Source organism: Musca autumnalis, unplaced genomic scaffold (assembly GCF_047663935.1).
Source record: "Musca autumnalis isolate F117 unplaced genomic scaffold, ASM4766393v1 scaffold_1, whole genome shotgun sequence".
Taxonomy (NCBI): Eukaryota; Metazoa; Arthropoda; class Insecta; order Diptera; family Muscidae; genus Musca; species Musca autumnalis.
Window position 1 is genome coordinate 256443548 of NW_027411644.1, and position 17649 is coordinate 256461196.

General features: G+C 27.2%; 1 protein-coding gene and 1 long non-coding RNA gene across 2 annotated transcripts in view; one reads left to right on the forward strand and one right to left on the reverse strand.

Annotated features, from left to right (window-relative positions):
- Meltrin (disintegrin and metalloproteinase domain-containing protein meltrin) overlaps positions 1-17649 on the reverse strand; it is a 265939-nt gene that overhangs the window by 135174 nt on the left and 113116 nt on the right. The window lies entirely within an intron of this gene.
- On the forward strand, positions 5896-11008 carry LOC141389414 (uncharacterized). The gene is made up of 3 exons (XR_012409035.1): positions 5896-6153; positions 6978-7700; positions 7801-11008. It is a non-coding gene; the product is annotated as an uncharacterized lncRNA (long non-coding RNA).

Genomic DNA, 17649 nt, shown 5'->3' on the forward strand with positions numbered 1-17649 from the left:
TTCGCATTAATTTAATATCACATGGGGGTATTACTGGGTGCTGGAACAATGATGGTGGTAATTCTTTTGGAATTCTTGTAACGAAATCATATTTATAAAATGTCATAGTATAAGAGAAAAACCGAAGATCTTCTCATAGAAGGCGGAAGGTTCTTTCCATACAAGGATTGAAGGCCTTTTCATTGAAGAACCTAATGTCTTCTCATAGAGGAACACAAGATATTTTCATAGAAGAACCGAAGGTCTTATAGCATACAGAAGGATTTGAAGTCCCAAAGGTCTTCCCATATAGAAGTCATCACGGTTTTCTCATGAAAGAACCGAAGGTCTTCTCATAGAAAAACCGGGGGACTTCTCACAGAAGAACCGAAGGCTTTATTATAGCAAACCGAGTTACTTCTCAGGTCTGTCCATAGAAGACCCGAAGTTCTTTTCATAGAAGAACCAAAGCTCTTTTCATTGAAGAACCAGAGATCTTCTCATAGAAGATCCGAAGGTATTCGTATAGAAGGTCCCAAGGTCGTCTAATTGAAGACTCGAAGGTCTGTTCATAAAAGTACCGAAGTTCATAGAAGAATCAAAGCTCTTTTCGTTGAAGAACAAAAGGTCTTCGCATAGAAGATCTAAGATCTTTAGATCTTCTATGCGAAGATCCCAATGTCTTCTCATAGAAGACTCGATGGTCGGTTCGTAGAAGAACCGAGGGACTTTTCATAGAGGAATCGAAGTTTTTCATAGAAGAACCATAGGACATTTCGTAGAAGAGCCAAAGGTCTTTTCATAGAAGATCAGAAGGTCTTCTTATAGAAGATCTTTTTGTAGAAGAAAGCCTGGCGATAGACGAACCGAAGGTATTTACGAAGGTCTTCTCAAAGAAGAACTGACGATCTCCTCATAGAACAACTGAAGTTCTTCTCACAGAAGAACCGAAGTTCTTTTCATAGAAGAAATTAAGGTCCTCTTATAGAAGTTCTTCTCATTGAAGGCCCGAAGGTCTTGTCCTAGAAGACTCAAAGGTCTACTCATAGGAGACCCTAAGGTCTTCTTATAGAAAACCCTAAAGTCTTTCCATTGAGGAACTGAAGGTCTTCTTATAGATAAACTAAAGGACATCTTATAGAAGAACATAAGGTCTTTTTATAGAAGAACTGAAGTTCTTCTCAAAGAAGAAACGAAGTTTTTAAAGAGTAAACCGAAGTTCTTATAGAAGATCCGAAGTTCTTATAGAAGAACCGAAGGCCTCCTCATAGAAGACCCGAACCTTAGGTCTTCTCATAGAAGAACCGAAGGTCTTTCGATTGAGGACTCGAAGGTTTACACAGAGAAGAATCGAATATTCCAATGTCTTCTTACCGAACAACCGAAGTTCTTCTCACAGAAGAGCCGTAGGTTTCATAGAAGACACGAATTATTTCTCATAGGAGACCAGAGATCTTTGCATAAAAGTTCCGAATGTCTTCTCATAGAAGACCCGAAGGTCTTCTCTAAGAAGAAATTTCGGTCTTATATGAAAATACATTCAGGTCCTTTTTTTCATATCATAAAACTTTCGGTTCTTCTATGAGAAGAACAACGAGTCTTCTCATAGGACCCGAAGGTCTTCTCTAAGAAGACTCGTAGTTCTGCTCATAGAAGAACCGAATGTCTTCTCATATGAAAAAAGAAGTTCTTCTCATAGAAAACCGGAATTTCCAATAAGACTACGAAGATCTTAACGTAGAATATCATTAAGACTTTCAGAAGAATATCCGAAGGCTTTACACATTTTTTAAAAAGACGTGAAGGTCTTTCCATCGTATACCGAAAGGTCTTCTTAGTAGAATATTCGAAAGTGTTTTAAATGAAGACCTGAAGGCTTTGAATATCTTTAAAGAAGACCTGTACGAAGACCCGAAAGACTTCTTATAGAAGACCCAAAGTTCTTCCCATAGATGACGATAAGGTCTTTTCAAATAAGATTCGAAGTTCTTATCATAGATGACACGAAGTTCTTCTCATCGAAGACCCGAAGGTCTTCTGATAGAGGAACCTAAGGTGTTCCCAGAGAATTACAGAAGGTATTCTCGCGGAGGAACGAAAGTCTTCTTAAATAACTCGAAGGTATTTCAAAGAATATTCAAAAGACCCGAAAGTCTTCTAATAGAAGATCCCAAGGAAGACACGAAAGTCTTCTCATAGAAGGCCGAAGTTCTTCTCATAGATGACCATAAGATCTTTTCATAGACGACACGAAGTTCTTCTCATAGAAAACACTAAGGTCTTCTCATCGAAGACCCGAAGGTCTTCCCACAGAAGCACCTAAGGTGTTCCTACAGAAGTACCGAAGGTATTCTCGCGGAGACACGAAAGTCTTCTTAAATAACTCGAAGATATTTCAAAGAATTTTTAAAATCTTCTCATAGAATACCCGAAGGTCTTCTAATAGAAGATCCCAAGGGTCTTCTTACAGAAACCCAAAGTTTTCTAATAGAAAATCCGTAGGTCTTCTACAAGAAGATCCGAATGTGTTCGACAAGAAGATCCGACAGAATTTTAGAAAAAGGCCTTCTCATGGTAGAAAGTCATCTCATGGAAGAATTGAAGGTGTTGCTATAGAAAACCTGAAGGTATTGTCATATAGACCGAAGGTCTTCTTTTGAACACACCGAAAATCTTCCCATAGAAGACCCGGATGTCTTCTCATAAGAAATCCGAAGTTTTTCTCATAGAACATGCGCGTAGAAGACACGAAAATCTTCCCATAAAAGACACGAATGTCTTTACATAGAAGGACAGATGTTATTCTAATAGAAGAATGTAAGGGTCTTCTCATAAAGACCGGACCTGTGGAAAACCGAGGGTCTTCTCATAGCAGACTCGAGGGGAACCTCATAGAAGAATCGAATATAAATTCTTCTTATAGAAGAATGGAACATTCTTCTCATAAAATATCAGAATGCTTTCTCATAAAAACTCCCATAAAGGAAGGTCTCATCATAAAAAATCCGAACGTTTTTTTACATAAAACACCCGAAGATCTTCTAATAGAAAACCCACAGATTTTTTTCATACAAGATCCGAAGGTCTTATAATAGAAGGCGCGCAGAAGATTTATTCTCGTAAAAAGGTCGATGAGACCCGAAAGTCTTTTTATAGAAGACCAACGTAAGGTCTGTTCATTGCTGAACCCAATGTATTCTCATAGAAGACTCGAAGGTCTTCTCATAGAAGCAGGTCTTCTGATAAAACATCAGAAGCTGGTGTTTAGTCTCAAAGAAAGTCTCCATAGCCTCCTTGAAGAACGAACGTCTTCTCATAGAAAAACCGAAGGTCTTCTCATACAGTACCCGAAGGGCGTTTTTAAGAAGGCTAGAAGGTGTTCCCAAAGGTTTTCTTAAAAACGTTCGAAGGTCTTCCTGTAAAAGACCAAAATATATTAACTAGAACGGTCTTCTCAATAAGGTCCTGATGACCTACTCGTAAACGATCAGATTGGCTTCTCGCAGTAGTTTTGAAGAAGACTAGTTCTCTAAGAAGGCAAGAAACTCTTCTTATAAAATACAAGGGGGCTTATTCTGTAACTTTTTAACAACTTTACTCATTGTTTATTTTACAACAATTTCATTTGTTAGTTTTGTTGTTGTTACAATGACAAAATAAATTTAAACAATATCGATAGTTGTTAAAAGTTACAGAATATGCCTTTATAAAAAGGAAGACTGTCTTCTCTTGGACTGAAAAGTTTCCACATAGTAGACGGTATTCTCATAGATGACTAGAATGTCTTCTTCTAAAAAAAATCTGAAAATCATCACAGAGAAGATTGCAGCTTTAGATGACCTCTTGTGGATGGTCTGAACTTGTCAGGCATGTAAAACTTATTTTTGTCTGGCCTGTATTTGGGAGATTTAGTCCAGTCCCGCATAAAATAGCATTTAGTGCCATTGTGCACCTTTAAGATCTGATTATAGAAAAGTGTATTTTCGTTAAATACAAAAATTCTGAACCACCACACTCAGAAGGGCTTTATTCTTCTTTTTGAACCTATTCAATTGATTGTTGATAAATACATACTTTCGCTTTTCCCTGTATACTGTTGTACATACGAAGTAAGTCATTCGGTTTATCTTGTATTTTTTATTTATTTTTCTTTTAATTTACGTACCTCTTTCTTGATCCTGTAAATTATTTTAATCTTCTACCTGGTCAAGAGATTTGCAATAAATAAAACAAAACCGGTCACTCTTTCCATTCGTTTACCTTTCGATTATCTTTGGAGTAAATCACAACAGTCTCCCACAGATGTTTGAAAAATTATGTTTTTTTTTTATTGATGCTGCTGATATGAATCTCACAACAGCATCTCTGGGCAATGCAGAAGAATCTAACGCACACACACATCCTTAATCCAGCCACAAAATGACTTTGCACAAAACGAATGAAGGTATCCTTCGAAAAAAGGGGACGACGGCTGTTGCTGCCGAATGGACAATTCATTATTTAAATGTGAAACATATAAATTAAATAAAAGATTAGAATCGTAGAGCAAAAGAGAGCCTGCTAGTCACTACCTGAAATAATACATGAAATAATCCCTGTGACTACAATGGTATTTGCAATATAATCTCTTTATTTGTGTTGTTGTTTAGTATTTCGTTACTTTGTAGTTTGCCTTATGGTGGAGGTGGTATGTGAAATAGGTAACAAAAATAGGCAAAAAATTAATTCCCTGTTTCCTTTTGTGTATTTGAAAAACAGAAAAATAATTGCAAAAATTGGTAGGCGTAACAAAATAATTGGTTTCCGGAATTATAATATCACCATGTCTAACGTTTTTTTTGTTTTCTAATGAATTGTGAACTAACTACGAACTAACTATCATGTCTGACGGGTGGTGGCATCGATTCTCATTTGGCTTCTGTTTAATTTAAAAACGGAAGGGAAACAAGAAATTATAATTGGTTTGTATTTGATAACACTATTTGGGTCTATTATATCTGAATTATTCAAATCGATGAACAGCAGTGTGAATGGAATGGTAAGTATGTACAGATGTATATACAAATGTACATATGTATCTTATAAATTGCCTAACAAATGCGCAAAACATATTTAATTTGTAGGCTCGATAATAATTATGTGTTAACAATTTCACACCGGATGTTTATTGTAGTTTCATTTTCAAGAAATATGTATATGAAATTTGATATAAGCCATTAATTTAACCGTGATGAATCATTCTAGTTTGCCGATTTTGAATTTATTACAATATTTATCCAACAAAACTGCTTCAATATCAAAGTATGGATTTACATATTTCGTTGTTTAACTCAATTACGTTAAAATGAAACCGTCAATACATGAGGCAATAACTTAATCTTAGCATCTCCAAATAATAAGTAATAGAACTTACAAGGATCTGTGTTAAAATCCAAAACAATAGTTTTCCCTACCAACTAACCTCAAGGGAACAACGAAATTGGTTTTAATCGAAGACTCTTTAAGTTTGGAATCTTTCCAAGCATTCATAATTTAATTTTATTTTTTATCATAACCTTCAACTTCCTGGAACTGCGTACATACAATATTTGATGCGAATGAACTTCCAACTATAAAAGAGCGCAAAGCCAAATTGTCTGCCAAATCCATAAATCTTTAAATTCAAACATGCGTGAATAAATGCCAAAAACTAGAGGCATTTAAGCAAACTCTTCGCAACTGACTTGTCGAAACCAAAGAAATTCTTTTAAGTAGCGGAAACAGCAAAATGTGTGTTCATAGAATATCAATGATAGAATGGCGTACTACAAAACTACCAAATAAGTGAGTATTACCGCACACAACAGAATTTTCAAAATTAATATTTAAGCGTATATGTATATATACATATATTTTATTTGCTAAGAACTACACTAAAATCAAACACATTATGAATAGTGTGCAAAAAGTGTAACCAATGTTCGGATTCATAAATATTATGAACACTATTCCTAAAGCAAAAAACACTGTTTTTTTTGAGAGATTTTTTATGTCAGACTGGATTTATCCGACTTTTTTATTGAAAATCTCCCCAGATGATCAGAGATGACCTGCTAGAAAATGCTACATATATCACATAATTTTCTGACATCTAATTCATACAAAATATTAATACTGCCCTAACAGTTATAAAATGTTCAAAAAAAGGAAAAAAACATAATGGGCCCTTCACGTTTCTGATTCCTGGGATACAACTGAGCAAAAAAGTCCACTAGAGCATAGGTCTACGGTGAAAATCGAGCCTCCCGATTTTTACTTTAATTTTTTTATCCACGTTTCTTGGACATTTTGGCATATAACAACCAAACCATTGAGATTTTCGATCAAACTGAGGGTTTTCAGACTTAAACCACTATAACATAGCCATTTCTTAACCGATTTATTAAATTAATAACTTGTTCCAAAGATATTATTCACCCCTTTAAAAGGAAGAAGGATCAATAAAAATCCGTTGTGAAAAAATAAGATATGTTAAATTAAATTTAAATTTCAAAATGGATGAAGCCCAGATTTTCACTACTTTTACCATTATAAAAAAATAAAACGTAGTGACCCAAACGAACTAAAGGCATTGTCGTTGTCGATGGATCCCAATACAATATAATTTTGCATCAGAACGCTTGAATATTTTTCTGGTCAACTTTTGTAGCACAGTGCCATTTATCGACATTTTTCGAAAAGTTTGCACTTTTCAAGGCCAAAACTGCCTGAAGGAGCGTTCCAATGCGTTCGCTATGTATTAAAGAGTTCTCAATTACTGTCTTGGCTACAATTTTTGTTCTTGTATTTGATCGATAATCTCAATGGCTTGGCTGTTATATGCCAAAATGTCCAAAAAACGTGGATAAAAAACTTAAAGTCAAAATCGGGAGGCTCGATTTTCACCGTAGACCTATGCTCTAGTGGACTTTTTTGCTCTGTTCAATACCAGGAATAAGAAACGCGAAGGGCCCATTAAGGTTTTCAAATCGCCCCGGCCTAATATACATTCATACAAATTATGAATAGATTTCAAAAACTTCCAAATGTTCAAATTCTTGCATATTATGAACACCATTCCTAAGCAGAATAATACAGCTTCTTATGAGAGAGATTATCGCAGAGTGAAATTCTAATCAGATAATCAGTGATACTTTTCTGATATATCCCGCTAGCAATGACAATTCCAATTGTCGCAATTAAATTAGTCCAGAACTAGTTTTAAGACGTACTAGTTCGAAATCGTCAACCATGTAATGCCAAGGGAATCAATCCCACGGCGGCCGGTTCTCTGCACCGGATTGACTCGGAGCGGTAATTTATCCCTGAATGCCTGCTCCGAACTCTTTTGGTCCGTGCCGGGTTAGAGATGAACCCCTGGCCAGTATGGATCTGTCCCGTTTGCCAGATCCGCATCCACCACCTGTCAGTATCGGTGAAATGTAATAAATGTAGGAAATGGTTGCATTTCCGAGGGTGCTCTGGCCTTAGTCTCACTCGGGATCACAGCGATAGGTATGTTGCTGCTTGCAGCGCCAGAACATGGCCCAATGTGTCTTCGACTTCGTCGTCTGACTCCTCGTCGTCGTCGGAATACGAGACGCCCCCGTAGTCTCTCCAACAACAACGAACACAGCATCTAACACCACAAGTTGTTTTTCAACGGCTCGGAAATGCATATTTCCTGTAATTTAATTGCAACGGTCTCCGATTTAAGGTCAGCGAAATTGTGTTGCGATCAGGCAACAAATCTCAAATTGTGGATTTTATGAGTCGGAAAAACATCATGGTTGCCGCGATCAGGAAACAAATCTCATCGCCACCTGTAGCTTGCAACGTTGAGATTGTTACAACGTTTTGCGGAAGCATCGCACAAAAAGCGGAGGAGGAGGAGGACTTGCCTTTCTAATACACCAGTTACTGTACAGACCTATCTCGCTTGAGCTTGACTCTAGTAACCCAAACATGGAATGTATGGGGGTAGCAGTTAAGTGTGGTACTGTCGAGATAGAGCTGCTTAATGTGTACATACCGTCGATGAACAGCTGGTTATATGCCCGATATTAGTTCGCTTTTAGAGGGCAATAACCGTCAATGCTCATCATGAGCTTTGGCATTCCGTCCTAGGTAATGACCAGAGGGGTACAGCGCTGGAAGAGAAAATTGATAGCTCCACGTTTTGCACGGTGAATGCAGACGCCCCTACGAGGATTAGAGGAGATTACCACAGCTCGCCAGATATTACTATTGTGGCACCAGGTCTAATAAATGACGTATCCTGGCAACCCGTCATGTCCCTTGGCTCTGACCATCGCTCTATCATCGTCTCCGTAAATAGACCACCCGATTTCATAACCTCTGAACGCCGTACTTTCCTGAACCATGGGAAAGCTGATTGCCAAGGTTTCAGAGATTTTACAAATAACCGCTTCAGAGAGCTGCCTATCCCCTCAGATCCTCGGGTAGATGAGACAACTTTCCGGGACATCATCACTGCACCAGCCGCTCGCTACATACCTGCTGGTCGAATACCCGAAATAAGACCAAATTTCCCAGCAGAGGCGACGGGACTAGCAAATGGGCGTGATGAGCTTCTTCGTACGATCCCTGAAGACCCGAGAGTTAGAGAGCTTTTCTTGAAGTCAACAGGTTAGTAGACGAACATAAGCGGAAAAAGTGGCAAGATCACCTAAAGCAATGCAACATTGGTACAGGATTAAGTAAATCCGGTTAAATCACTCTCGAATCCGGGAAAGAAGGATGACAGAACGGCTGTTACTTTCAACGGCGTGACAGTAACTGACCGACAGTTCATAGAGCACTCCGAGAGTGATAGGGCGAAGAAGAGTGTGCTACGCCGATGATGCCATCCGAAACGCGAAATCATCTAAAGCGTTGGGCCCACACCGAATATCGATGTTAATGCTTAAGTAACTGGATGAACCCGGAGTTGAGTATTAAACAAGTGTCCTCAACCTATCGTTAGCCACCCATATTGTACCAGAAGCCTGGAAAGTTGGCAGGATGGTCCCGCTACTGAAGCCTGGCAAGGATGCCACCAAAGGGGAATCGTACAGGCCGATTTCTGTGTAGCAAAGATCCTAGAGGCCCTACTCCTCCCCCTTACGATGTTTTCCAGTTGCCCAACATCAACATGCATTTCGGAAAATGCATAGTACTACAACAGCATTAGAGGCAATATCCACACATAGCAGTAGATGACTGAACCAGAACAGTTCTTGCGACCGAACAGTTATGGTGGCTCTTGACCTATCGAAAGTCTTCGATACTGTTAACCATGTCAAGCTGTTCGAGGATATAGAGAAGACTACTCTCCAGCTGTGTTTGAAACGTTGGGTGATCACCTATATGTGCGGACGCCAGTCGTTTGTGGAATTCAGAGACAAGAAGTTCAAACACCGTAGAGTGAAACAGGGAGTTCCCCAAGCAGGGGTGATATCTTCGGAAATGTTTAACTTCTACCTTTCTGAAATTCCACACCCTCCAGACGGCATAGAGATCGTAATGTATGCAGATGATTGTACGATCTTGGCGTCGGGTCCTATCGTCGATGACATATGTGATTGGTTAAATGTCTACATAGCTGACCTAGTGCAGTTCTTCCATTCGAGGAATATGAAAATATCCGCCGCTAAATCCACTGTCACATTGTTCACCACTTGGACGGCAGAAATGAGGCTCCCACTGATCATATTGGTCGATGGTGTACCGATTCCGACCACTAGCTATCCCAAAATATTGAGCGTAACGTTCGATAGCATGTTTAAGTCGTCCGTGCAAGCCACAGCTATAAGATCAGAAGTAGGAACAAGGTCCTCAAGTCGCTGGCCGGCACCACTTGGGGTGCTGACAAAGAAACCTTGTTGAGCTCTTATAACGCCATAGGCCGGTCTGTGGTAAGCTATGCGGCTCCTGCGTGGTATACAAATGTTAGCGCTACGCGGTGGAAAAAGATGCAAAGCTGCAAGAATGCCGCCCTGAGGACTGCAACAGGATGCCTCCTTATGACACCAGTGCACCATCTTCATGAGACGGCGAAGGGTTTTCCCGTGCGTCAGCACAAAAAGATGTTGTCGATGCAGTACCTGCTTGGGTGTTATCGCAGTGAGCATCCCTGTCACGATTTAATGGACTGGCTTCCTCTGCCCACGCACGTCAGGAGAGATCTTCATGATCTAAAGCAGGGGAAGGCATTGTGACTCACAAGAGAGCCCATGTGCTCTAAGTGAGCGTAAATTTGTTATCGCTCACAGCCTGTGTAGATGCTAACACGTTGTGAACAACAACAAATTTACGTTCATTGAGAGCACAAGAGAGACCCAAAAATGTTCTCTGCCTCACTCTGATCTAAAGAGAGAGGTCCAAAGGTATAAAAGAGAACCTCTAGAACACAGACATGGTTGCGCAGGCAGTACAGAGATACAGTGTGAATGCCTCCATCCATCGCAGCAGAGTCGTTTTAGCCCAGTTAAGATACGGACGATGCTGCCGCCTCAAATCGTATTGGGCCCGAATTGATGCCACGATACCCAAAACATGACCGGCATGTAAATTGGGACCTTACGACACACTACATTTGTTTAGCTGCCCCGCCAACCCCACTCACCTGTCTTCAGATTCTTTATGGACCCAACCAGTCCAGGTCGCAGAATTCTTGAGTCTCGATACAACAGCAACCTGAACCTAATAACTGAAATAATACACGAACGAACATATATGCGTTGCTACAACAACAACATCAACAAAGGGAATCCATTGACACATTTTTATCTCTAAGTAAACGACGAGAGGAATGATAAACATACTGCTATATAACTGTAAAGTTTACAGTGTAAACTTGGAACTAATACAGTACCATCTGCGGGTAATGCATAGAGAGTCAAATGGTTACTTTCGCGGACATCCCCCAGTAAAAGTTTACAATTGATTGCACAGTGAGGGGTCTAAAGTGGAACAAGTTACTGTAATCCAGAGAATCGACGAGCTTCCCATACTTGCCGCCAACTTCTTAGCTTTTCTTTTTTACTTTGCCTAGCTTTCCAATTAACTTGCATGTCATATTATTTTCTTAAAATAATTTTACTTAATATATAACTTGCATTAAATTTTAAAACTGTGACAGCAATTTCTCATCCATAAATTATCCTGCATGTGGACACTAAAGAATTTACACCAGTTTTCCGACGCTGTTATGTGTGTAAGGACATCACACAAAACAATGTTTTTATAATTCTTGTAACATGACCCAGATTGTAAGTCATAATTTTCTAAGTTATTCTTTTCACTCATATTCTTCGCTAGATCCCTTTATGTGCATCTTGTTGTTTATTTTTCTCTTGTTTTATTTGGTGACTATATAAAAAATTAACCACATTTTGTGGTTTACTGCAACTTTTAACCCTTACATTTTATGAAACAAAAACGACTACAAAAACAGTTCTAACTTTTTCTATGCATTTTAAGGATGTCTTATAAGGAAGAGATTGTGGCTTGAATGTGTGTCAGTTTAGTGTGTGGAAAATTGCTGTGATTACTCATCTTAACGTGGTAAGGAATAGAGAACGAATTTTTTGCATAGTAAAATGTTTAGGGGGGAAAACTCATGTAATGTCACATGTTATGAAAACTTTGTTTTACTAAATTAAAAAAAAATATATTTTTTAAAATAGACAATTTTGTGTGGAGAAAACTCTTATAACACTTCTTTTGTGAAACAGATTGGGTGTAGTTAGTGGGACCACTATCATACAATTTTGCTTTGTTTTTTATTGTTTTCTTCAACCAATTACGTAATTATTGGTAAAACTTTCTTAATGGTTTCATAGATATCTTGCATAACAAGTGAATCATTAATCAATCTTACTATGCCAATTTCTCCAATAATGATATATTTTCTTGTTAAAATAAATTGTATCATTTATTTCAAATTACTAATACTACTCGTATTATTAATAATACTTTTTTTTGAAATATATAGATCTTGTGATGGGGTTTTTGTTATGACTGAAAAGAAAACCAACATTCACTCCGCATGGTATGTGGATTTTACTTACTGTAACCCAAAGGCATGGATCATCTTAAAGATGATTAACAAATGTGGTGGTGGTGATGAGTAAAGTTTACCTAAAAATAAATAGAAAAGACATATTGGTCAGTTATTGGATTTTACCACAGAAAGAAAAATAAAAAAGTGATATATCAAATTTTTATATGAATGTGTTACCACAAAATGCTCCGATTTGCCTTAAACATACGAGTTGAAGGTTATTTCTTATAAAAGGCAAAATCTGAAACGTGTGGTTATGGTTTAAATTTATAAATTAAAAAAATAAACAACATAATATGTTTTCAAAAATTGGGCTAAAATTAAGATAATTATTTTTTGAAAATTTGCCTTTTTAGGGCGAAGATCATTTTTAATGATTTTTGTTAATTTTCTCGTTTAGAGTTAAGCTTGATGATCTGAAATTATTTGCAAGTGAAAAAGGAAAGCCAAGGACAATTATTGGATAATTATAGGATAATTATTGTTAAGATTATTCTTGGCTTACCTACCTTATGATAAAAACAAATAATGCAATTAATTTAAATTTGAAATGAGAACAATTACCGAATTTAGATAATTAAAAAATAAAAAACATAAACTAAAGTACAAACTATAAAATATAAAATATAATATATAAAATATAAAATATAAAATATAAAATATAAAATATAAAATATAAAATATAAAATTTAAAATATAAAATATAAAATATAAAATATAAAATATAAAATATAAAATATAAAATATAAAATATAAAATATAAAATATAAAATATAAAATATAAAATATAAAATATAAAATATAAAATATAAAATATAAAATATAAAATATAAAATATAAAATATAAAATATAAAATATAAAATATAAAATATAAAATATAAAATATAAAATATAAAATATAAAATATAAAATATAAAATATAAAATATAAAATATAAAATATAAAATATAAAATATAAAATATAAAATATAAAATATAAAATATAAAATATAAAATATAAAATATAAAATATAAAATATAAAATATAAAATATAAAATATAAAATATAAAATATAAAATATAAAATATAAAATATAAAATATAAAATATAAAATATAAAATATAAAATATAAAATATAAAATATAAAATATAAAATATAAAATATAAAATATAAAATATAAAATATAAAATATAAAATATAAAATATAAAATATAAAATATAAAATATAAAATATAAAATATAAAATATAAAATATAAAATATAAAATATAAAATATAAAATATAAAATATAAAATATAAAATATAAAATATAAAATATAAAATATAAAATATAAAAATATAAAATATAAAATATAAAATATAAAATATAAAATATAAAATATAAAATATAAAATATAAAATATAAAATATAAAATATAAAATATAAAATATAAAATATAAAATATAAAATATAAAATATAAAATATAAAATATAAAATATAAAATATAAAATATAAAATATAAAATATAAAATATAAAATATAAAATATAAGATATAAGATATAAAATATAAAATATAAAATATAAAATATAAAATATAAAATATAAAATATAAAATATAAAATATAAAATATAAAATATAAAATATAAAATATAAAATATAAACTATAAACTATAAAATATAAAATATAAAATATAAAATATAAAATATAAAATATAAAATATAAAATATAAAATATAAAATATAAAATATAAAATAAAAAATATAAAATATAAAATATAAAATATAAAATATAAAATATAAAATATAAAATATAAAATATAAAATATAAAATATAAAATATAAAATATAAAATATAAAATATAAAATATAAAATATAAAATATAAAATATAAAATATAAAATATAAAATATAAAATATAAAATATAAAATATAAAATATAAAATATAAAATATAAAATATAAAATATAAAATATAAAATATAAAATATAAAATATAAAATATAAAATATAAAATATAAAATATAAAATATAAAATATAAAATATAAAATATAAAATATAAAATATAAAATATAAAATATAAAATATAAAATATAAAATATAAAATATAAAATATAAAATATAAAATATAAAATATAAAATATAAAATATAAAATATAAAATATAAAATATAAAATATAAAATATAAAATATAAAATATAAAATATAAAATATAAAATATAAAATATAAAATATAAAATATAAAATATAAAATATAAAATATAAAATATAAAATATAAAATATAAAATATAAAATATAAAATATAAAATATAAAATATAAAATATAAAATATAAAATATAAAATATAAAATATAAAATATAAAATATAAAATATAAAATATAAAATATAAAATATAAAATATAAAATATAAAATATAAAATATAAAATATAAAATATAAAATATAAAATATAAAATATAAAATATAAAATATAAAATATAAAATATAAAATATAAAATATAAAATATAAAATATAAAATATAAAATATAAAATATAAAATATAAAATATAAAATATAAAATATAAAATATAAAATATAAAATATAAAATATAAAATATAAAATATAAAATATAAAATATAAAATATAAAATATAAAATATAAAATATAAAATATAAAATATAAAATATAAAATATAAAATATAAAATATAAAATATAAAATATAAAATATAAAATATAAAATATAAAATATAAAATATAAAATATAAAATATAAAATATAAAATATAAAATATAAAATATAAAATATAAAATATAAAATATAAAATATAAAATATAAAATATAAAATATAAAATATAAAATATAAAATATAAAATATAAAATATAAAATATAAAATATAAAATATAAAATATAAAATATAAAATATAAAATATAAAATATAAAATATAAAATATAAAATATAAAATATAAAATATAAAATATAAAATATAAAATATAAAATATAAAATATAAAATATAAAATATAAAATATAAAATATAAAATATAAAATATAAAATATAAAATATAAAATATAAAATATAAAATATAAAATATAAAATATAAAATATAAAATATAAAATATAAAATATAAAATATAAAATATAAAATATAAAATATAAAATATAAAATATAAAATATAAAATATAAAATATAAAATATAAAATATAAAATATAAAATATAAAATATAAAATATAAAATATAAAATATAAAATATAAAATATAAAATATAAAATATAAAATATAAAATATAAAATATAAAATATAAAATATAAAATATAAAATATAAAATATAAAATATAAAATATAAAATATAAAATATAAAATATAAAATATAAAATATAAAATATAAAATATAAAATATAAAATATAAAATATAAAATATAAAATATAAAATATAAAATATAAAATATAAAATATAAAATATAAAATATAAAATATAAAATATAAAATATAAAATATAAAATATAAAATATAAAATATAAAATATAAAATATAAAATATAAAATATAAAATATAAAATCTAAAATATAAAATATAAAATATAAAATATAAAATATAAAATATAAAATATAAAATATAAAATATAAAATATAAGATATAAAATATAAAATATAAAATATAAAATATAAAATATAAAATATAAAATATAAAATATAAACTATAAACTATAAACTATAAAATATAAAATATAAAATATAAAATATAAAATATAAAATATAAAATATAAAATATAAAATATAAAATATAAAATATAAAATATAAAATATAAAATATAAAATATAAAATATAAAATATAAAATATAAAATATAAAATAAAAAATATAAAATATAAAATATAAAATATAAAATATAAAATATAAAATATAAAATATAAAATATAAAATATAAAATATAAAATATAAAATATAAAATATAAAATATAAAATATAAAATATAAAATATAAAATATAAAATATAAAATATAAAATATAAAATATAAAATATAAAATATAAAATATAAAATATAAAATATAAAATATAAAATATAAAATATAAAATATAAAATATAAAATATAAAATATAAAATATAAAATATAAAATATAAAATATAAAATATAAAATATAAAATATAAAATATAAAATATAAAATATAAAATATAAAATATAAAATATAAAATATAAAATATAAAATATAAAATATAAAATATAAAATATAAAATATAAAATATAAAATATAAAATATAAAATATAAAATATAAAATATAAAATATAAAATATAAAATATAAAATATAAAATATAAAATATAAAATATAAAATATAAAATATAAAATATAAAATATAAAATATAAAATATAAAATATAAAATATAAAATATAAAATATAAAATATAAAATATAAAATATAAATATAAAATATAAAATATAAAATATAAAATATAAAATATAAAATATAAAATATAAAATATAAAATATAAAATATAAAATATAAAATATAAAATATAAAATATAAAATATAAAATATAAAATATAAAATATAAAATATAAAATATAAAATATAAAATATAAAATATAAAATATAAAATATAAAATATAAAATATAAAATATAAAATATAAAATATAAAATATAAAATATAAAATATAAAATATAAATATAAAATATAAAATATAAAATATAAAATATAAAATATAAAATATAAAATATAAAATATAAAATATAAAATATAAAATATAAAATATAAAATATAAAATATAAAATATAAAATATAAAATATAAAATATAAAATATAAAATATAAAATATAAAATATAAAATATAAAATATAAAATATAAAATATAAAATATAAAATATAAAATATAAAATATAAAATATAAAATATAAAATATAAAATATAAAATATAAAATATAAAATATAAAATATAAAATATAAAATATAAAATATAAAATATAAAATATAAAATATAAAATATAAAATATAAAATATAAAATATAAAATATAAAATATAAAATATAAAAATATAAAATATAAAATATAAAATATAAAATATAAAATATAAAATATAAAATATAAAATATAAAATATAAAATATAAAATATAAAATATAAAATATAAAATATAAAATATAAAATATAAAATATAAAATATAAAATATAAAATATAAAATATAAAATATAAAATATAAAATATAAAATATAAAATATAAAATATAAAATATAAAATATAAAATATAAAATATAAAATATAAAATATAAAATATAAAATATAAAATATAAAATATAAAATATAAAATATAAAATATAAAATATAAAATATAAAATATAAAATATAAAATATAAAATATAAAATATAAAATATAAAATATAAAATATAAAATATAAAATATAAAATATAAAATATAAAATATAAAATATAAAATATAAAATATAAAATATAAAATATAAAAATATAAAATATAAAATATAAAATATAAAATATAAAATATAAAATATAAAATATAAAATATAAAATATAAAATATAAAATATAAAATATAAAATATAAAATATAAAATATAAAATATAAAATATAAAATATAAAATATAAAATATAAAATATAAAATATAAAATATAAAATATAAAATAT